This window comes from Schistocerca americana, chromosome 1 (assembly GCF_021461395.2).
Source record: "Schistocerca americana isolate TAMUIC-IGC-003095 chromosome 1, iqSchAmer2.1, whole genome shotgun sequence".
Taxonomy (NCBI): Eukaryota; Metazoa; Arthropoda; class Insecta; order Orthoptera; family Acrididae; genus Schistocerca; species Schistocerca americana.
The window spans coordinates 191570141-191593991 of NC_060119.1; the positions used below are offsets into that span (position 1 = coordinate 191570141).

General features: G+C 43.3%; 1 protein-coding gene across 1 annotated transcript in view; it reads left to right on the forward strand.

Annotated features, from left to right (window-relative positions):
- The window catches only part of LOC124593870 (G protein-coupled receptor kinase 1), a 1124106-nt gene that overhangs the window by 129116 nt on the left and 971139 nt on the right, over window positions 1-23851 (forward strand). The gene's annotated exons all lie outside the window — the stretch shown is intronic.

Below are 23851 nucleotides of genomic sequence, written 5' to 3' on the forward strand. Positions count from 1 at the left end.
CTCTCAATGGAGGCCGCCAGATATAGCGCCACAGCGCAGAAGCGGTAAATATCCTAACGAGAGCGGCCGGCACGTGCCGGCCACCGAGCCACGCACTGGCCGGAAGTTCACGGCTCGTATCGGTCACATTTTAGATTTACTGTGCTCGTCTCCGTAGATTGGCCACTGATCATGATAAATGTCGTATTAGAAATTAAAATATGCACACAGGACAAAAAAGAACGGAAAAAATCGGTCATCTGCACTAGATACGAGGGTTGGAACTTTAATAGTGGCAACTATTCATTTACAGCTCGTACAAAATAGATACGCGGGTCAAAGTTTTACTGACATTCAAAGTAGTCACCAGCATTGTGTGTAACCCGTTGCCAGCGATGTGGAAGTCATAGGATACTACTCTTAGCAGTGCCAGTTGTGTAGACAGTTCGAGCGGCGCGGTCTACTGCACGACGAATTTGTAGCAGTTGTGAAGCGAATGCCGTGAAGTGTTTCCTTCAGTTTAGAAATCGAGCTGCACTTTTGAGGGCTTAAGTAAGGGGAGTGCAGTAGGTGGTATAGCACTTAGCAGCCCCATCAGTCAAAGAAATCAGTAGCAGCTTGCACTGTACGTGCTTGAGCATTGTCCTGCTAAATTATGGTCGGGTTCTGCAGAAAGTGTCATCACTTTTCTCTCTAAGCTGGTCGTAGGTTGTGTTCCAAAAATGAACAGCATAGAGACAGAAGTGATGACACTTTCTGCAGGACCTGGCCATCATTTTGCAGGACGATGCTCAAGCACGTACAGTGCAAGCTGCTACTGATTTGTTTGACTGATGGGGCTGCTAAGTGCTATACCACCTACTGCACTCCCCTGACTTACGCCCTCGTGAGCTCAGCTGGATTTCTAAACTGAAGGAAACACTTCACGGCATTCGCTTCAGAACTGCTACACATTCGTCGGGCAATAGACCGCGCCGGTCAAACTGTCAACACAACTGGCACTGCTAAGGCTATCCTACGACTTCCACCTCGCTGGCAATGGGTTATACGCAATGCTGGTGACTACTCTGAAGGTCAGTAAAACTTTGAAACACGTATTTATTTTGTACGAGCTGTGAATAAATAGTTGTCACTATTAAAGTTCCAACCCTCGTATAACGTTAATATCGAGTTAGCCTCTAGTACTAATAATGACCACAATTTGGCGAAGAAGTCTATACGTTTCTTTAGGTATCCAACTGGAGCAACTCTGACGGCTTCGATTCCGTACAGGTACTAAATTGCCTGATTTGATTGCTACATGTCAGCGGATGTTTCATATAGACCGACATTTCTGTGGGATTAAGATTAGTGTGATAAATTCCGTTATTGACACCACGGTGGGCATTTTACGTCTAGAGCCGGCCGGTGTGGCCAAGCGGTTCTAGGCGCTTCAGTCTGGAACCGCGCGACCGCTACGGTCGCAAGTTCGAACCCTGCCTCGGGCATGGATGTGTGTGGTGTCCTTAGGTTAGTTAGGTTCAAGTAGTTCTAAGTTCTAGGGGTCTGATGACCTCAGAAGTTAAGTCCCATAGTACTCAGAACCATTTGAACCATTTTACGTCTAGAAATTGACAGTACCATGCGACGGCACTGCCAATCTGTGGCCGACCCCGAGACACACCTTTCTTTGCTCGCCCGGCCAGCGCCACCACCGCACCGACTTACGGTACACTGCACAGCTATAGGCTAGGCTTTGGTTATTAGGTGAGTTCTAACTGTGTACTTGGTTGACAATAGGGTTTTTGAGCGGACCGATAGCGGTACGATTGAGTGATTCAATATTCGTCAAACAACGGGCGTATGCGTGAACCCCTTCGGATACGGTTATTGTTCTGGAGACTGGGTGTGTCCACAGCATTCTCATCGTGATGTAAAAGAAAAGGCAACACTTGATCACCGAGAACACTGAAGTGAACATATTAGGTCATAGCCACGAGAACCTGATTGAGTGGTGCAAGTCATGATTCAGAACACACCCTCCAAACATTGCAGAATAATCTACGGCGTGAATTACATCCTCCATACAATGAGGACTGAACGCCTCATTCGGCTGTCGGTGCACTCGGCGCGTTCTATCATTTGAAAAGAGGCAAACCGCAACTCATCGGATCACAGTACGCGCCTTCATTCAGCACCAGTCCAGTTTCTATGACGTTGGCCCATTCATGACGTTCAGCTTTATCTGTCCTTTTACGAGATACTCGACACTAAATGTCATTTCATTTGATGCGCTTCCCTTCTAAATGTTCCCTCGGAAATCTGCGTTTTCTTACAGCAGTAGCTTTTGTCCTTTTGAAAAGGAGGCACGTTCGCCTACGCTCCCTGTCGGAACACTATTCCTTGTTGATACGTAGGGCAGTTGTCATTGATAGGCCAAGAAATTGGACATCTTCATTCACATTATCATCATCGCCACGTCAAGACTAGGGAACTTCTGCGACATCTACACGTCGGTCCATCTTACAGGGCTGATTCAGTACAGCAGACTGGCACATACCAGTTCATTGCCATGACTTGTCAGCTGTGGAGGATCACATTATTTGTTTTCACACTATATTGCTCTCGACTAGGGTGCGATTAATAATTTGTCAGTTCAGTTTAGTTTGAGTTTATGGTCAGAGGAATGAGTTTTTAGCCCAGCGTGGGGCGGGGGAGGAGGGGGAGGGGCAGTAGGGAGAAGGTATCTTACGTCGTGGCCTGGATCACATGTAAAATTTGTTTACTGTATGAAACAAAATATTGCTGAATTTATGAAGTTTCTACGGAGCAAACGTCCATATTTTGCAAACCATCTTACTGTACGTGGCGGAGGGTACGCCTGGTAACAATGCCATTTCCTCTCTAAACATTCCATTCGCAAAAGGTCACGCGGGGACAGAGATTATCCACAAACCTGTATTTGGTCTCTAATTTCTCTCGTTTTGTGGTCATGGTCAGTTCGCGAAATGTATGTGGCGGAAAGTAACATGTTAAAACTTCCTGGCAGATAAAATTTGTTTGCCGGACTGGATCTCGAACCTGAGACTTTTGCCTTTCGCGTACCGGTCCGACACACATATTTGGTATGCCAGGAAGTTTCAAAGCAGAGAGAAAAGGGAAAATAACATATTCCTTGACTCTTCATGGAACGTAACTATCGGAATTATAACAATAACCTATCGCGTAATGCACAACTTAATTATAGTGTTTATCACAGGAGTTTAATGGCCATATCCTTTAAGCTCTCGTATTTAATAAACCATCCCATGATAACGTGTGCTGCTCTTAGTCGGATTTTCTCTCTGTCTCGTACTGTTCTTACCTGGTAGGGCCCCATACCAACGAACAGTAAACAGTATTAAAAACTCGATCGAACGAGTTTTGCGCAACCTACCTCACTAGTAACGCATTTCCTTAGGAAGCTGTCCGTGTAAATACTCACCAACTCTTTACCAGGCTGCAATTGCTTTATAACCGTTTATTCTAATAGGATGATGGGCATGATAAAACAGTTTTTAAAAAGCTCGGTGATTTTTCTTTTCTTCGAACCGAATCACCCTGTCACATGAACACTGTTTCACTGGGGTTGTCAGCGACGTTCCTGGCGACTTCAGTTTCGTGTTGGCGAGTTTTGAGAACAAGCGAACTGGAAACAACAATATTCCTCTCGAGGGGTTATTTCATTATGGGAGCTACTGTATATATAGTAACAAAGTTGTCCTCGCCTCAGCTTTGGTTAGTAAGACCACAGTGCTTTATCAGATGTGCCCCAATTAGAGGTATTATGCTTTTACCTTCCTACGATCATTCTTGAAAGAAGCTATGTCTCACAAAAAGAAATCGCCAGAACCGCATATGTCTCGGAACCTGGACCTTTGGATCTGTAATCCAGAACGTACTCATTGCGTCACGGAACCACGCGGCGTTGGTATAGTGGTAGGATGATTTGGTGGGTTCTTTGCTGGAATAAAGGAAACGGTCGTGCTTTCGTAGCGAACGTTGCGTGGGAGATAATGAGGCAGATCCGTTTCTGGGAAGGATTAAGCTGCATCACCGTGAGAAGATATTTGCAGTCGGAAGACGACGACCAGAACAGAGAAGCCGTCAAAAGAAAACGCTGAGTCGCTTCATTCAGTGACGTAGCAGCTAAAGTTGTTGCTCAGCTTCGCCATAAGCAGTGCCGTGTCTTTTCTAGGAACAACGCCAGTTGTTGTTCTTCATTGAGCTGCGCACATGTCAGTGCCTTGAATGCAAAGTAACTGAAGGTAGCTTCAGCCGCGTGTAACGCAATTCTTTTTACCGATTCTTCTAGGATCTAGCACTCTGCGCAGGCACATTACTTGCTACAGAAGTCAGAATTTACTGTCGAGGTAAGGTATTTTCCAAGCAATTTGCTTTTTTGCGAAACTTTTCTTGTAAAACACTTCCTCGAACGACTGCAGAAAATTAACTGTAAACTTAACTTCCCTACCCGTGTGGTAATTATTCGGAAGCCTGCGGTAATATCTCGGCGCCTTAACATAGGCATTACGAGATGAGGCATAACACGGTCAGTGTCTCTGAGCAAACAGCTGAATCACATGACTAATTTAGTTTCGCGCAAACTGAGCTGTGCAAGGTGAGCAGAAGATAAAACGTTCTCAGTAACTTGTTCCTAATAGGAGAAATAGTATTGCATTCGGACATGGCGACCTAGGCTTTTCAATGCCAGGAATGCCAATTTCGTTACTACTATTCGCCTTAAGCGATTTAGGGAAAACTTGGAAAACCTGAATCTGGATAACTGGACGGGATTTGAACCGTATACCTCTCAAATGCGAGTCCAGTGCCTTAAACAATGCGCGACTTTGCTTTGTTCTGCTCGTCACGGAATTTCAACGCAACCACCAGTATGGAAGCTAGAGAACATTTCGTCAGCGGTTTGGAATTACCTTACGTATCCGTAATGCTTTATGACTCGGTTGATAGTGTGTCAACAGGGTAAAACAACATAGCCAGTTAAAGCCCTGACTGGAGCACGGATATTTTTCTGTCACTTAAAGCTATGCTTCCCTTGTAGAGCAGCATTGCTTAAAAAGAATATCGACAGCACCTAAATAACTCGCTGTGGGAAGCGGTTCTCTGCCATGTGGTGAGACACATCACATCATTTGCGAGAGTTGATGGGCGACTTTGTTTGTCTGTAAACAGATTTTTAAGTAGAAACAACTTTGAGAGTCCCATGCAAGTTGATCGTACTTACAGTCGAGTTCTTTCTAAAACATTTTCTTGTTGTTTTCTTACTGTGCCATAAAACAATGGTAATATAGAGCTCGAAAGGGTTTTTATTTTTATATTTATTCCTTAGCACAGGATCAGTTGGCCTTGGAGGCATTCTGCAAACGTTCTGCAGCTGTTTCACGTGCTGAAATTCAGGCGAGCAGCTAAGCAGATTATTTCGAGGGCGGCTTTGTTGCTAACCAGCGGGCGTGGACCACAAGGCTACTTATGCACCGACAACTGTCTTTCAGCACTCGTCCTTTTGGAATCAGAGTTTCGTCTGCGTATCGCAAACCTTCCGTGTATAAACTTAAACGGTGATATCACTTTTCAGGTCATAGAATTTATATAGCTAATATATACACCGAGGGAAAAATACAACGCAAAAAAATAATTAATGTAGAGTGATGAAATTTCGGAAATACATTTGCCTAGGTAACATATTTATGTGATTTACATTACAACGTCACAGCTTAATGTAAATGTGAGATAAGTTATTGCTAATGTGAAATTTTTGTTCATTGATAATCGGTGTACCCGCCAGACTGTTGAATGCAAGCATGTAAGCGTTCAGGCATTGTGTTGTACAGGTGCCGGATGTCAGTTTGTGGGATGGAGTTGCAGATACAGGGACGGTTAATGCTGTTGATGATGTCCCGTATGTGCTCGATTGGAGGCAGATCTGGTGATCGAGCAGGCCAAGGCTACATGTCGACACTCTGTGGAGCATGTTGGGTTACAAACTCGTTACGTGGGCGAGCGTTATCCTGTTGGAAGTGGCGCCCTGGTATCAACCGATTGACGTACAGGGTGCGTGGAATAACCACGAGAGTGCTCCGGGTGTCGTAGGAAACCGAACCCAAGACCATATCTCCAGTGGTCTAGCATGCAAACAGGGTCGTTCCAGGCCCTCAACTGGCTCATCGTAACGAACACACGGCACCGAGGCAGAATCAGCTTTCAACAGAAAACGCAACTCCTGCAGTGGTGGTTTTGGGTCAGACGTCTGGCTCGGAGCTGTCCTTGAAGTAATTGATTTGTAATAGTAGAATGTGTCACTGTGGTGCCAACCGCTGCTCAAATTGCTGCTACAAATGCAGCTCTATGCGCTAGAACCACACTCCGAACACGATGCTCTTCTCTCTCAGTAGCGCCACATGTCCGTCCGTAGTCCGGTCGTCTTGCGAACGGATACACTCCGGCGACCACAGCTGCCAGCAGTGATGTACAGTGGTTACATTCCTGCCAAGTCTTGGTTCAACTGGCTCTGAGCACTATGCGACTTTACTTCTGAGGTCATCAGTCCCCTAGAACTTAGAACTACTTAAACCTAACTAACCTAAGGACGTCACACACATCCATGCCCGAGGCAGGATTCGAACCTGCGACCGTAGTGCCAAGTCTTGCTGCAGTATCGTAGAAGGTACATCCAGCTTCTCGTAGCCGTATTACACTCTCATTCAACTGAATGAGGTGCTGATAATGACGTCTTTGTCGCCTTAAATACACTCTTGACTAACATCAACTCACCAAGCCCAATCTCAAAGTCATCTAGTGCTGAGGACAGCTGCAGCATGTATTTAAAGCAAACCTGATTTTCATCCTCGTAGCGCTATTAGCGCCTGTCTTATGCGACTGGCGCGAAATTTTGACATCGCCTTTCAGATGTAGAAACACATCTACCAACTTTACTTGTCGCACAATTCCTTCTTGGTCTTACGAGTTTTTGGCCGTCAGTGCACATTTTTCAGTATAGCAGTGCACCAGAGCATCGTGTATGATTATTATTATGACTGGACGACGTGAACTACAGACGTTACCATCAGTTAATGGAGAAGGTTCCTGTAAAAGATCTTCACACTCATTGGATATTATATTTAAGGTTTGATAGAGATTTGTTTTGGTTTAGTTTACTGAAAATCTAGCTTCATTAAAAAACTGCTTACCGATTTATTTATATTTATTTGCTTCCTGTAGACATACTTTCTGTTTTAGGTAACAGGTCGTGGCTAAAAGAGACACGTACTAGATGCGTTCCGTAACGGGATAAAACGTAAATGCTCCCACTGACTACTGCTAAAAATAGTATGTATTAAGAGGCAATAATAAGAAACGAAAGGGGAAATTTAATAACATTTAAATAAATTATAATTTTAAAATTATATTTTTAAAGTAATGTACATGGTATTCACTAAACTGGCTAAGGAAGGGAGTAGAAGGGAAGATGAGACCGTTACGTTGATTGAATGTGCATTCATTTGTCCACATGATGGCATCAGAGCATGCTGTCATTGCATCTCTGTGATGCTCCCACTAACTTCAGGGCACTAGTAAACAGTGATGGAGTGACATCATGTGTGGACGCAGGTTTTCTTTTTTGGTCGATGTCCTTACCACATCTTTGTCGTAACGTCTTTGGCATCCGGGTAGGCACTGCAACATTTCACGGGTCTTGCCTCGCAGGAAGACCCAGAAGCGCTCTCGTCGAATTACTGCAACATGCGAGATTTCCGACGAGCTGGATGTTCTATACGAAACATATTTAGTACTTTAATCCTGATCAGAATAGTTTTAACGCTTTAACCGTTCATTTTGCATTGTTAATCTCGAGCAATATCAAAATTCCACACTGTTTCCTGCAACACGTTTTAAATTTCTCCCTTGGATGGATAACGGTACTTCAAAGCAACGATTAAGCTCTCGTATACGGCGATATTCTGTTGTCCCTGGTCTAAAATTTCTGAATAGTATGCATCTTTAGCAAGGTTATGATCAGCCTCAGTTACCGATGTAGCAGTTTCATTCGATTTTGTGGCGCTGTTTTTTATTGTGCAACGAAGCCTGCTTGTAAAGGGCAAGAGAGTCTCAGAGGTGGGTTATCATACAAATGTGTTAGCGAATTCTTGCGTGGTACATCGCAAAAGGACTTAACTTTCCGGCGAAGAGTAAGCCTGGCTTTGAGTATTGGATGGAGAGCATGTCAAGAAGAAGAAGAAGAAGAAGAAGAAAACAGCAGCTTCTGTGCCAGTGACTGGTGGACGTTTTGACAGTTTTACTCACTGGTTTCCATGCGGACGTACATGGAGGTGTGTCACCATATTCGGCCTAGAAATAGTGACGGAGGTTAGACCAGAGGTATGTTAAATGTTAACCCTTTACCTGGAAAATGCAGAGATACTGTGAAGAAAAAATTTTAAATTGCTTTAAACAGATGTATATGGCCATTAAACAATTTTACATACATTGTTTCAAAGTGGAGTGTGTTACCAGTAAGTATCATTGGACACAAATGAGAAACGCAATGGAAATAAATGAAAGGTGCAGAAAAGCAGGGCAGTTCTACAAATGCATTAGGGGGCTTATTTGGAGCAAGGAGGTGCCACAGAAATCCAAGGGAGTTATATACCGAACCTACTTTGTCCCCATATTGGCATACGGAAGTGAGACATGGGTAATGCACAAAAGCGACAAAAGTAGAATACAGGCTAGTGAAATGAAATTCCAGAGGAGCAGGTTGAGTGTAACAAGACGAGACAGATTGCGAAATGTGTATGTGAGGGAAAGACTAAAGGAGGAACCAGTACAGGACAGGATAGAAAAATCAAGACTGCAGTGGTATGGACACATGAAGAGAATGGATGAGGGAAGAATTCCAAAGAGGATGTTTGATCTGCAACTGGAGGGGAAGAGGCCCAGAGGAAGACCAAGAGATAGATGGGTGAAGGGAGTGAAGGAATGTGTGACGAGAAGAGGAGAGAACTGGACGAAGGTGGAAGAGGGGGAATGGTGGAAAGGCAGAACACGATGGAGAGGCTTGTGTTCCCGACAGACCCAGCCAGTGGCTGGAAACTGTCCAAGATGATGATGATGATGATGATGATGATGATGATGATGATGATGATGATGATGATGATGGATGATGATGATGACGACTCACTGGTCAGAGTCCCCCCGGGACTTTAAAATGCAGATAATGTGGAGTTGTTCTTTGCTTTGTAGCAAAAAGAAATTTTTAAGGCATTTCATGTGCAGTAGTGCAAAATCCAACCACTTTTTTCAGCTCTCTCATTTGTGTCCAATGATACTTACTGGTAACACACTCCACTTTGAAACAATGTATGTAAAATTGTTTAGTTGCCATATACAACTGTTTAAAGCAATTTAAAATTTTTTCTTCACAATATCTCTGCATTTTCCAGGTAAAGGGTTAACATACCTCTGGTCTAACCTCCGTCACTATTTCGAGGCTGAATATGGTGACACACCTCCATGTACGTACGCATTTATCCTTAAATACAGAGTTTGGGCCATTCTTCGTCCATCACAGTACTGTGCCGCAGGTATGTCTGTGGCGTATATAGTTCGTGTACTACTTCTAGGTAGTGTAGTGTCTTTGGAGATGATGAAGTAGAAATGAAAGGAGGAGAGATTGAGAAGTTCATTGCCCTCATTGGCAGTAATCTTATTACCTCGAAATAGATCTACAGTTAAAATCATACACCTCAGACCACTGTCAAGGGGATCTACATCTACATTTATACTCCGCAAGCTACCCAACGGTGTGTGGCGGAGGGCACATTACGTGCCATTGTCTTTACCTCCCTTTCCTGTTCCAGTCGCGTATGGTTTGCGGGAAGAACGACTGCCGGGAAGCCTCCGTGCGCGCTCGAATCTCTCTAATTTTACATTCGTGATCTCCTCGGGAGGTATAAGTAGGGGAAGCAATATATTCGATACCTCATCCAGAAACGCACCCTCTCGAAACCTGGGCAGCAAGCTACACCGCGATGCAGAGCGCTTCTCTTGCAGAGCCTGCCACTTGAGTTTGCTAAACATCTCCGTAACGCCATCACGCTTACCAAATAACCCTGTGATGAAACGCGCCGCTCTTCTTTGGATCTTCTCTATCTCCTCTGTCAACCCTACCTGGTACGGATCGCACACTGATCAGCCATACTCAAGTATAGGTCTAACGAGTGTTTTGTAAGCCACCTCCTTTGTTGATGGACTGCATTTTCTAAGGACTCTCCCAGTGAATCTCAACCTGGTACCCGCCTCACCAACAATTAATTTTATATGATCATTCCATTTCAAATCGTTCCGTACGCATACTCCCAGATATTTTACAGAAGTAACTGCTACCAGTGTTTGTTGCGCTATCATATAATCATACAGTAAAGGATCCTTCTTTCTATGTATTCGCAATACATTACATTTGTGTATGTTAAGGTTCAGTTGCCACTCCCTGCACCAAGTGCCTATCCACTGCAGATCTTCCTGCATTTCGCTGCAATTATCTAATGCTGCAGCTTCTCTGTATACTACGGCATCATCCGCGAAAAGCCGCATGGAACTCCCGACACTATCTACTAGGTCACTTATATATATTGTGAAAAGCAATGGTCCCATAACACTCCCCGTAGTGTGCACTGCTCATTTCAAAGTTTATCTTCCCGTTCCAGTCACGTATCGAGCACGAGAAGAATGACAGTGCAAATAACTGCGTGCAGCATGCAGATAGTCTAATCTTGTCTTCGCGCTCCTCAGGGGAGGGAGAAAAAAGAGGCTACAGCACATTCCAAAATTCACTTAATGCTGTTCTTGAAACTATGTAAGTAGGCATTCACGAGGTAGTTTGCGTTTGCCTTAAAGTGATAGTTCGTGTTTCTCAATGTTCCCACGAGTCAAGAAACCCTGTGACGATTCGTGCTCTCCTTATCTGCTCCATGTCGAATGGTTCAAATGGCTCTGAGCACTATATGACTTAACATCTGAGGTCATCGGTCCCCTAGAACTTAGAACTACTTAAACGTAACTAACCTAAGAACATGACATACATCCATGCCCGAGGCAGGATTCGAACCTGAGACCATAGCAGCAGCGCGCTTCCAGACTGAAGCGCCTAGAACTGCTAGGCCACACTGGCCGGCTTGCCCAATGTCCCTCGTCAGCACTTTTTAGTCAGGGTCCCACACACTTGAACCTTGTAGTAGGACAGGTCGTACGAATGAAAGCAGTCTACTTTGTAGACTGATTACATTTCCGTAGCGTTCTACCGTTGAACTGAAGTCAGCCACCTGCTTTACGTACGACTGAGTCCATGTAGTCGTTTCATTCCAAATTGGCACACACAGGTATCTGTGTAGTTAGCTGATTCCAGTTATGACTAATTGATTTTGTACTTACATGATGCTACATTATTGCATTTTGTGAAGTGCACCGTTTTACGTTTCTGTGCATTCAAAGCAATTTACTAATCTTCGCACCACTTCGAAATATTATGTAAATCTGACAATATTTTTGCATTCTTTTTTCAGGTATACTTCACTGTATGTAACTCCATCATCTCCTGATAGTATGATGGTTACTGTTAATATTATCTGCCATGTTTTTAATGTAAAACGTGAACAACAAGCGTCGCCTCACACATACTTGTGAAATGCTCAAATCGGGAATGCATCTTGTTGAAACAGTTTGTAATGGTGTCAAATTGTCTTAGCATTAGAAAACACAATAAAAATGAAGTAAAAGTTCAGTACAGCTGAACACCTGTCCCCTAGCTGCGATCCGTAGTTTGTGCTTGTCAGTAAGCTCAATATGTTGTTTTATGGAAATCCGCTGTAGTAGCTGAATGCTAAATGAGCTGAAACGAAATGATGTGACTGTGACGCGATATTACTCTTAGATGACCTTTCATGTACCATCACAACCATCACTGTCACTATCACTGTTATTGTACGTGCGGCGTCGTTGGCAGCACCAGCAGTTTTTACACGGGAAGACGAACTGATAACCCGGTCGCAGCAGGAACTAACTTGGTCACGCGACTAGCTACAGTAAGGCTCCAGTTCGGAGTAGCGCACATTTTTCGGAGATGTGGCCTGTCTATGCAGCTAAACGACTAGCTGCTTGTTTTGTGCCGTACGTGTTTCGCTTCTTTTTATTTGGGAAGTACCTTCAGTGTTGTCTCTGACACGTGTTTGGCTTATGTATACAGGGTGTCCCATTTTAATGTATACCGGCCGATATATCTGGAGCGGCACAATTCTGCCAAAAAAGGCTCTAGTTAAGGTTGTGAGGTCTGAAGGGGGTCGTGGTGTGGTTACCTCGAAGTGACCTTAGACCCTATTTACAACGTCAAACCAAGGTCAAGTTTATTTTTGCAAATGGTAACCCCCATTTTTTATTCCATATTCGTATTCCAAGTGAAAAAATACGCATTGTTTATAGGGAACATCTTTTTCAAAAAACCAGTGGTTTGTCTCCAGGGGGTACTTCATTGTAACTTTCCCAGGTTACTAGTATCACAAGAACGAAGCGAGATTGGGAAAAATTTTAGATGAAAATCTTGCATGGTTTCTTAACTCTGCCCACTGGTGGAATTTTCGTGAACTTAAAATGGCCTTTAAATTCGTCAGTAGGGATTAACCTGAAAGCAAATACCGTCGGCATTAGCGGAACCCGATGTGCATCACTTGGAGGGTGCCGAATCAGAGACCAGCATTGTGCTTGTGCCGGCACAGTCAGAGAAGCGAAGGGTGAAGCTTTGAGGCTAACTAATCAGCGTCATTGTCGGGGAAATTGAAATCATGACTGAGGCTTCGCAAAAATTTTACCTTTGGAGACACTGTAAATCTCTCGGCTGTGCTCGCGCAGAATGATTGTTGACTGGCGTGAGTCTCATAAATTTTTCTGTTATGGACTTACAAAACATGTTTGTTAAGGAATTTAGAAAATTTCCACCTCGTCGAACTCTGATGAATTTCGCCTTCTGGGACTCAGAACAATCTCGTCTCGCGAGACTCCAAGGAGTCCTTGCGAAGTGAAATTTTTCCAAATTCGTACAAGCAAAATTATTCACAATACGAATTTTTGGAGCCCATAAGAGAGAATTTATCTGAGTCACCTTGTCTCGCAGTCAACTTTCTTGGGCCCGTCTTTCGTTCGTGCCATCTCTCCATATTTGAAAAGGACGGGTTATCATGGGCTATTGCATTATTTTATTACTTACGTCTAATCGAGATATGTAGAGGTGCCCTCTTGAAAGACACACGCATTCGTTAGACACCTAAGAAATTTTGTGAAAGAGCGCACTTGAATACTGTATATTTTGGCTTCACGTTGTGACGTAAACAACAAGGATGTGTAAACAAACGGGTAATAAGTCAGTTGTCCTGCAACACGCTTGCCGGATGTTTCGTTGAAGGAAAAACCTAAAAAAATGGTTCAAATGGCTCGGAGCACTATGTGACTTAACATCTGAGGTCATCAGTCCCGTAGATTTAGAACTACTTAAACCTAACTAGCCTAAGGCCATCACACACATCCATGCTCGAGGCAGGCTTCGAACCTGCCACCGTAGCAGCAGAGCGGTTCCGGACTGAAGCACCTAGAACCGCTTGGCCACAGCGGCCGGCGGAAAAACCTAAGAAAACCACTAATAGTAAAAGTGACCAGCACAATTTATTTTTCGACTCTAATCTGTCCGAAATGGCTGATTAAACGGCGTTAGAAATGGTGGGAATAATAAAAATTGTTGGCGAGTATCGCGATAATTATACAGCCGCACAAAGATTGTATGCCAAAATGTACCCTGATGGCTATCATCCCACGAAGGTTACAATTAGGTCTCTGGTAAGACGAGCTGAAAGACGAACTTTTAAAAGGCAGAGATGGAAGACGGGCTCGGGAGAGGCGATTGCGCTGTGAGTTCGTGCCATTGTCGCTGAAGATCCACACCTTTCGACTCGTCAGATTCAGCGAATGCATGGCATGCCTCGATCAACGGTATCTCGTGTGTTAAGATACTTTAAATTCCACCCATATCGCTTACATATCACCCAAGCAACTGAGCCTGAGGGTCCTGAGAGACGCCTGGCATTTTGTCGATGGACCGATAAGCAAATACGTCGTGATCCCTTTTTTCTTCACACACACACACACACACACACACACACACACACACACACACACTGTACAGGCGAGGCAAACTTCGACAACATGGGAGGAGTCAGTGTGTAAAACGCACAGTACTGGGCAGAAGCAAATCCTCGCTGGCAACGAGATCACCGAACACAGAGACGGTGGTCAATCAATGTCTGGGGTGGGGGGCGGCATAGTTGATAGTTGGGGATTACGCGATAGATCTTGTTTTTTATGGCGAAATGTTGAACGGCTTGCGCTATCTTCATATTTTTCAGAATCTGGTGCTTCCTTTACTAGAAAATATCCCCCTAGATATACGAGCATGTACGTAGTTTCAACATGACGGCGCCCCTGCACATCAGTGCTTAACTGTTAGAAGGTATCTTAATGCAACTCACCAGAATTGATGGATTGGGGGTACCGGTAGTGCGTTGGTGAATTCCTGCCTAAATTGGCAGACTTAATACCATTGGACTACTTCTTATGGGGAGATGTGAAGCAGATGATTTACTCCACTCTCCCGATGACGTCAGAAGATACGAGAGAGAGGATTGTGGTGGCTTTCTAGGCAGTCACCCATCACACATTGAATGATGTCGAGACCAGTTTCTGGCAGTGGATGCAAATGTACATTAGGAAAAATAGGCAATTGTTCGAGCATCTGAGATCCTAAATTTCCAGTGAGAACCATGTTAATCAGTTCTTTTCAGGGCTAACGATGTGTGAAGTCCGCTGGGCAACCTCTATGTGGTAGACATTGGGTTCCGCTAATGCCGACGGCGTTTCAGGTTAACACCTACTGAAGCATTTCAAGGCCATTTCAAGTTCATTAAAATTTTCACGTAAAATATAAGTAAGGAATAAAAAATAGGGGTTACCATTTGCAAAAATGAACTTGACCTTGGTTCGATCTCGAAAACAGGGTTCAAGGTCATTTCGAGGTAATCATTCCACCTTCAAACCTTACAACTTTTACTACAGACGTTTTTTTGCAGAACTGTGCCGCTCCAGTGATATTGGCCGGTGTAGATTAAATTGGGACACGCTGTACAATAGTTGCATTACATGGTAATTACAGATGTGTTGATATAGGCCGCGCGGGATTAGCCGAGCGGTCTCAGGCGCTGCAGTCATGGACTGTGCGGCTGGTCCCGGTGGAGGTTCGAGTGCTCCCTCGGGCATGGGTGTGTGTGTTTGTCCTTAGGATAATTTAGGTTAAGCAGTGTGTAAGCTTAGGGACTGATGACCTTAGCAGTTAAGTCCCATAAGATTTCACACACATTTGAACATATGTTGATACACCAGTTTTTTGCAGCACAAGTTTCGAGAGATTAAATGACTGATTGGTTCTACTTACGATTTGTTATCTTACTAATCAGTATGTGCCGTCCTGGAGTTGTACGTAGGTTGTCTACGTACATTATAATGTCCGATTTTCGCGTTTTTCGAACACATATCAACTAAACGCCTCACGTTCACTGTTCAGTGTGTGTTTATTGTATTTGGTGTTGCCAACCGTAGCTGTGTCTTTTTTATTCGTTTCTGTTATGTTGTGTCTGTACGTAGAGTTACAAACGAAGATCAAGCTATATACAGGTATAACACAAACAGAAGGCAAACAAAAGCACGCAACAGGTACAGTAAACATTCATAACTAAGGCTCAAAAAATTGGATGTCCTGGTATACGCAAACCATGTACAGCTCCAGGACGGCACATGCGTACTAATAATAGCACAGATGGTTTGTAGAACAAAATAGTAATTTACAGAACAAATATGTTCTATAGGTACACTGTGTCGGAATAATACCCACGTAATTTAGTCTAAAACGTATTCCTGGCTGCGGACACTACTTTATGCTCTGAGTGCATGAGGTAATATGGTAACAGCGATCATCAGGCACTTCATGTGTTGGTTGACAACTAAACTAGGAAGGCATCGATACTTCATTAACTGAATCAGAAGACAATGCTTAAGACATGCGTGCGTGTATGAGGCAGCAAACGTAACGTTGTACGCTGACGAACCGTAGGCCGAACGTCTCGCAATGTTGTTTGTTATTCAGTGATCGCAGCTGACGGTCACGATCGCCAGTGGAGTATTTGTAGGTAGCTGCATTGTAGAAAGGCCTCGTCTCCTCTGAATGCGCGGGGTTGAATGTTTCAGACATGTTTCCATCCGCAGTTTATTTTTCTCCTGGAACTCTCTAAAACCTCCAGTGTTTCTCGGTATACAGGCGAAAAGTAAACTGCGTCAGTGTACAGTGTCACGTTTTCTACTGAATGGTTGGGATAACCCAAGGAGCCGGTGCCTATAACTTCGACGCTCTGTCGCGTTGTTGGATGACTTGCCGGACATGGGTTCCTGTCCTCAATTTGTTCCTCAAGACACCTTCTACAACCCCTCGAAGTTAGTTGCAACATTTCTGGGAAATCCTGTGTATCTGTCCTGCTCATAGAATCGATATTACCCCGTTTCAACACAATACAAAATTGTAATTGTTTGTAATATGTACAAGCAGCTATGCATAAGACCGCATCTGAAATGCTTGTTTACATCATCATTACCAGGTAAATAACAGTCGCTATGGCTTCATGTAATGAAAATTTAATACTGTGGTTGTTAATGTGTAAGCAACGTAATTGCGGTAGTTTCTCCGTAGATTATGAATTCATGTCGATAATGTATGAATAATGTCAATCACTCAATCCAAGGAGCTAATTTAACACCACGTCAGTGACATAATGTTGGTCGACACCGTGTTATATCTGTTTCCTTTCAATAAAAAAATGTATGTCTTGCTTTCTTTTCTTATTTTCCACAGTGTGTGTACTCTGAAGTATTTCTACAAACTCAAGCACCTTTTTAATTCACCAAATCCTACCAAAATAATGTCGTCACGCTGGACGTGTTACTAATAAACTGCATATATGAACTTGGGTTTTGGTTTCGTTGAAGTAAATAACAGCAAACTAATATCATCTTCCCATCTGTACCTTTTCTTCTCCGAACTTTGTAAGGTATCATTGCTGTACTTTAATTTAATTCTCTCTTATCTTTATGGACTCAAAACTATTTTGGGAATAATTGTACCTTTCTTCAAATAATTAATATTCGGGAATTTTTTCTTCTTTTAACATACTGAAGCTTTGCTTTTTTATGTTTACAACAGAAAGCGACGACGGTGGACGATTGCCAAAAGTTCTATGTCGCCCAGTACAAAGATTTAAAAAAACAAAAACAAAAAAAAGACAGTACAAACAAAAAACTTAGTGTCACCACCACTTTCGGCCCTGAAGCTAAACATTTCAAAGGAAATTAAGCCTCTTGAGGTGGTGGAAAATAATGGTGACGTGCTTGCATGAATGGTTCCAACGCGCTACAACTTATTATTACTGGAAAGATTTTGAGAGTTTACGGCCAATCCACACTGTACAAACGAAGTGTAGTTCCGTTCCGAAATTACTTAGCACCTGTCAATGAGGTGTTCTGCAAACTGAATCAATACAGCTTAAGTCCAAACCACCACTCAATCCTCTACACAGCCACTGCACCACACTGTCACCTTAGCGTGTGCCAATCCTCCAAATAAACAAAGCAAACAATCCTTTCAGAATGTGCTACAGCCACGAAAAAAAAGCAACCACTCAGTTACCTCACAGTTTGCTAAACAGGAGCACTAGTCAGAATAAACGGAACAATTTCAATCAACAACTGACCGATATTAGTCAGGAAGAATCAGTCCGCAAAGAAATGGGATGCGGAAGTACAAGGAATGACGAGATAAGTTGAAGTTATCTAAGACTATAGATAAGGCAATAAGGAATAGCTCAGTAGGCAGTACAGTTGAAGAGGAATGGACATCTCTAAAAAGAGCCATCACAGAAGTTGGAAAGAAAAACATAGGTACAAAATTGCGAAGAAATCATGGGTAACAGAAGAAATAGTTCATATGATCGATGAAAGGAGGAGGTAGAAAAATGTTCTGGGAAACTCAGGAATACAGAAGTACAAGTCGCTGAGGGAATGAAATAAATAGGGAATGTAGGGAAGCCAAGACGAAATGGCTGCAGGAAAAATGTGAAGAAATAGAAAAAGAAATAATTGTCTGAAGGACAGACTCATCATACAGAAAAGTCAAAACAACCTTCGGTGAAATTAAAAGCAAGGATGGTAACATTAAGAGTGCAACGGAAATTCCACTGTGAAATGCAGAGGAGAGAGTGGATAGGTGGAAAGAATACATTGAAAGCCTCTATGAGGCAGAAGATTTGTCTGATGTGATAGAAGAAGAAACAGGAGTCGATTTAGAAGAGATAGGGGATCCAGTACCATAATCAGAGTTTAAAAGAGCTTTGGAGGACTTAAGATCAAATAAGGCAGAAGGGATACATAACATTCCATCAGAATTTCTGAAATCAATGGGGGAAGTGGCAATAAAACGACTATTCACGTTGGTGTGTAGAATGTATGACTCTGGCGACATACCATCTGACTTCCGAAAAAGCATTATCCACAAAATTCCGAAGACGGCAAGAGCTGCCAAGTGCAAGAATTGTCGCACGATCAGCTTAATAGCTCATGCATCCAAGTTGCTTACAAGAATAATATACAGAAGAATGTAAAAGAAAATTGAGGACCTGGAAAAAGCGCTCGATTGTATAAAATGGTGCAAGATGTTCGAAATTCTGAAAAAGTAGGGGTGAGCTATAGCGAGAGACGGGTCATATACAGTATGTACAACAGCCAAGAGGGAATAATAAGAGTGCACAACCAAGACCGAAGTGCTCGTATTAAGAAGGGTGTAAGAAAAGGATGTTGCCTTTCCCCCTTACTGTTCAATGTGTACGTCGAGGAAGCAATGATGGAAATAAAAGAAAGTTTCAGGAGTGGAATTAAAACTCAAAGTGAAAGGATATCAATGGTAAGATTCGCTGATGAACGGAATGAACAGTCTACTGAGTACACAGTATGGACTGAGAGTAAATCGGAGAAAGGCGAGGGTAATGAATGAAATGAGAACAGCGAGAAACTTAACATCGGGATTGATGGTCACGAAGTAGATGACGTTAAGGAATTCTGCTACCTGAGCAGTAAAATAACCAATGACGGACGCAAAAGGAGGTCATCAAAAACAGCCTAGCAGTGGCAACAATGGCATTCCCGGGCAAGAGAAGTCTACTAATATATATCGGCTTTAATTTGAGGAAGAATTTTCTGAGAATGTACGTCTGGAGTACAGCATTGTATGGTGGTGAAGCATGAACTGTGGGAAAACCGGAACAGAAGAGAATCGAAGCATTTGAGATGTGGTGCTACAGATGAATGTTAAGACCTGAGGGAGTGACTTCCATGGTACTAAAGGGATCTGTAGAGGGCAAAAACTGTAGAGGAAGACAGAGATTTCAATAAATCCAGTAGATAATTGAGGACGTAGGTTGCAAGTGCTACTCTGAGATGAAGAGGTTAGCGCAGGAGAGGAATTCGAGGCGGGCCGCATCAAACCACAGAAAACTGACAAAAAAAAAAAACTGACACTAACTCTACTCACGTACCAGCAATAAATACTTTTTCTCAATTATCTCAATGATTATTATAATCACCCGCCACATACATCATTATTTAGCCAAATCTCACTCTGTAGCAAATCAGTTATTAATATAGGGAACCAAGTAGACAGTAATTCATCGGGCAGAAACTCACTGAGTTAAACAAATCGAATGGTCGTCACTCTTTCTTGCCGACTTACCAGACCGAGAAATACACTTCAGACTATATCAGATGAGTAATCACTCCGATCTACTGCCAAGTTCCACCACTCCTCTGCGACCAGCTGCCCAACGGGTGACTGTGATTGTCAACACGACACCTCCATTGAGAAGTTGACCAGGAGACCAATGTTAAATCCTTTTAGAACCACTTACCCAAACAACGTGCAGCGCTACCATTATTTTTAATAATTAAATCATTATTTCAGATGGGCGTCATACATTCTTCTTGTGGCCAGTTTCCACGTGCTGTAGCATCTACGCCGCTCGAACTGCTATTGTTGTCAGCCACCGAGGCTAGCATCAGCTTTGTCACTCAATTCTATATTGCTGTTGGTCATCACTTCTGCAATCGTACTCTATAATACATTGTAAACAGTCATATTTAAGTAAATACTGATAACAACAGGTGATGAACACTCAACACATGTAATCTTAAGTCTAGCTGCTGCGTCAGTTAGTTAAGACGGCAAAACAACAGTGACGACAGCTAAAACATACTAAATCTTTCTTCGACTCTTGACACAGCCAATGAAAGTGTTTCACAGATAAAAACAAGCGAAACCCATTTGGCACAAAAGAAGCAGCCTCTCAAAGAGTTGCATAGACAGACCACATCTTCAAAAATATAGAAGCGAGTAAGGAAAGACGGAAGACAAAAAAAAAAAAAAAAAAATGCGGCTAGCACACATTGTTACTTCGCAGTATGATTAGGGAAAGTGATTGCGAAAAAGACTTGGAAGGAAGGCGCGGAAACATGCTTTCAGTGTCAGTAATTTTAATGACAGTGAGAACGAGAAGGTGTGTTAATGCCGACAGATAAGGCGACGAAATGTTCAAGTAATTGCTGACAAGCGAAAGTTAAGTCAGTCATCGATGTGCAAATTACGGAAGGAGGGACAAGATAGCGAGAGGAACAGGATTGAAGTATCGGCCCCATAGCAGAGTAACCAATACCCACACAATAAATACTTCATTGATAACGTAGATACATTAGACAGCAATTTTTGCCATGTTGCTAACAATGTAAGGTAATATCATCTGTGCGTAAACTCCACATTTTATGGTACAGAACAGGACTTCGATGTTAGGAGAGGAACTCTCGGAAAACCTCTTCCGTCTATGGGATTTGTTTTTAAAAGACACCAGAATGAACGAGTCATTATGTGTAGACTTTCAATAACGAGCATCAGAATTAAAGCGTCGAGTACAATCTCAAGAGCGCACACACACACACACACACACACACACACACACACACACACACACACACACACACACACTCTGTACATAATTTTTCCAAAGCGACAATGAATGAAGAGTACTGTCATACCCCAGTGCCAGGTGACATTCAATTGTTGTGACTGCAGAGTTTCGTTCCGTGTTCACTTCTTTCTATGACTATAAAAGGAAAACTTCAGACTAATATGCAGAAAGGGACAGAAAAATTTAGAAATGCATAAAGGCAACGAAAGCCGAACTTAGGGCATGAATTAAGGAACACCAGTCTTCTTCTCTCTATTCCATTTGAGCAAATTTGGCCAGAAAATAGTCTCTCTCCCACTACTGGTATGCCATCTGGATCTAAATGCTATAGAGCTGGTCCGGAATCTTGCGAGGAATTAAGATTCATAGTTAATTAGAGTGCGCGCAGAATACCGTGGCTGGTAGATGCGCAGGTGGCAGCGCATGAGTGGGGAGAGCGGTAGTGGTGGGGACTGCGGACACTTGGCTGTAGGGATGAATGTCGAGCCCTGGAGGCAAACTGCTGTTCTAAACTGAAAACTTTTTTTAGTAGCAGGGGCCCTTCACGCCCCCAGACGTGCATGCTGACCATTCAAAAAGATCTGTCACCTCTGCTTTGGTTGGTATCTGAATTCCGCCGAAAATGCAGCGATTTAGTTTTGCCTGGCTTGTTAACCATTTTTAACTTTCAGGGACGTGTCATGGCCTGCAAATTTTGAGTAAAACCTACTACGCATTTCTGTTGTCCTCATGTTAAAGGTTGCTTCTTTTGACAAAACTCAGCGGAGTTTACAGTCTCACCTCACAAACATGCTGTGCAGACGCAATTGCAAGAGAATTCTGAAACAGTGGTTTATTAAGTGAGGAACTGAGTAAAAGGAAGGAAAGTCAGCACCTTATGAAAAAGCAAATCCTTGGTACAAAATAAAAGTGTAAGGTCCTCACTTAGGTTGTTTCAAAACCCATAACATTCTTATTTCGGTGTATCAAACTGTTTATGAAATATAAGGAGTGTTGTGGATGCTTCACTCCGGCTTTATCTCTGCGTGTTGCGATCGCAAATGAATGCGCTACTCAAATCAAATTTTTCGAGATGGCTGGCGGATAGACACCTCCACCCAAGTCTGAAGAAAAATTCAATATGTAGCTAAATATCATACGCATTGAACTATTATGTAATATGCACCAAACGCAAAATCGTAGCGACCCCTATTTTCCGTTACAAACATTTTCGAATTTCGCGCAGTGTCTTACTGCCACGTGAATCTCTCAGTATCTATGACCATAACAAAATGAGGGCACATCATAATGAACCTGTCTGCCCCTGGTAGCTGAGTGGCCGGGGCGACAGAATGTCAATCCTAAGGGCCCAGGTTCGATTCCCGGCTGGGTCGGAGATTTTTCTCCGCGCAGGGACTGGGTGTTGTGTTGTCCTAATCATCATTTCAGCCCCATCGACGCACAAGTCGCCGAAGTGGCGTCAAATCGAAGGACTTGCACCCGGCGAACGGTCTACCCGGTGGAAGGCCCTAGTCACACGACATTTACATTTTTGCATAATGAACCTGACAAATAAAGCTACAAATAAAGCAAAAGTGAATTTTTTACCGAATAGTTTTTGTAAAATCGTTTGAGAAAGATTGCAGGGCGTGAACTCGATTCTATCACTGTCGACCTGCCGAAAGGCGGAAACAGTATCGGCCTCCCCTTCCAAACAAATGAGTGAACTCGCCCAGCGTTGAGCGAAAACTGGTCACTGCGCCTCGTCCACCGTATCCTGCGCGTACTTTTTTTTTTCTTTCTCTGCGTATAGTATCTGGCTGTCTAATCTGAAAAAATAATGGCTGATGCTCTTACTGTTCTAGCCTGGTGCATGCGTTTCAACATAACGCTTACCTCGGCGCCTTTATTGTCAAACAGCTTTTAAGTCGGTCTCTGTGGATTGAGTTGACTTCCTTTCCCAACAGGGGAAAATTTGAACGATTCACGGCGACTCCAGTGTTACTAAATGGTTCAAATGGCTCTGGGCACTATGCGACTTAACATCTGAGGTCATCAGTCCCCTAGAACTGAGAACTACTTAAACCTAACTAACCTAAGGCCATCACACACATCCATGCCCGAGGCAGGATTCGAACCTGCGACCGTAGCGGTCGCGTGGTTCCAGACTGTAGCGCCTAGAACCGCTCGGCCACCTCGGCCGGCCAGTGTTATTAGCCAATAAACGCTAACCACTAGAGCACACGGCCAGTGTGCTGTAGCTGAGACATTAGCGTGTAGTTTATAGTCATGACAGTAGGTGAAAGGACTTGTATCACGTCACGTCAAATAGGGGTGTATGAAAACTACTGGAAAAGAGTTATTTAGACGGGCGAAGAAACTGAAAATTTAATGAAAACAGTCGGTAGAGATTCTAAGGATGAGGCGGCTTATGCGGTACTGAAACAGCAGGCAGACGATGAAATAAGACACAGTTGTGGAAAATAGCAATACCGCAGAGGAAGGTCCAGTAGTTTTATCGAGGCAACAACGCTTGCTGTTGGTGGAAGCCAGTGACGTCAGGTGACTGTACCGCAAATGCGACGCACCACAGACGCTGTAGCGTGTTACTCGTTCATTTTACTTGCTGTTTGGTTCAATACACAGTTGAACAA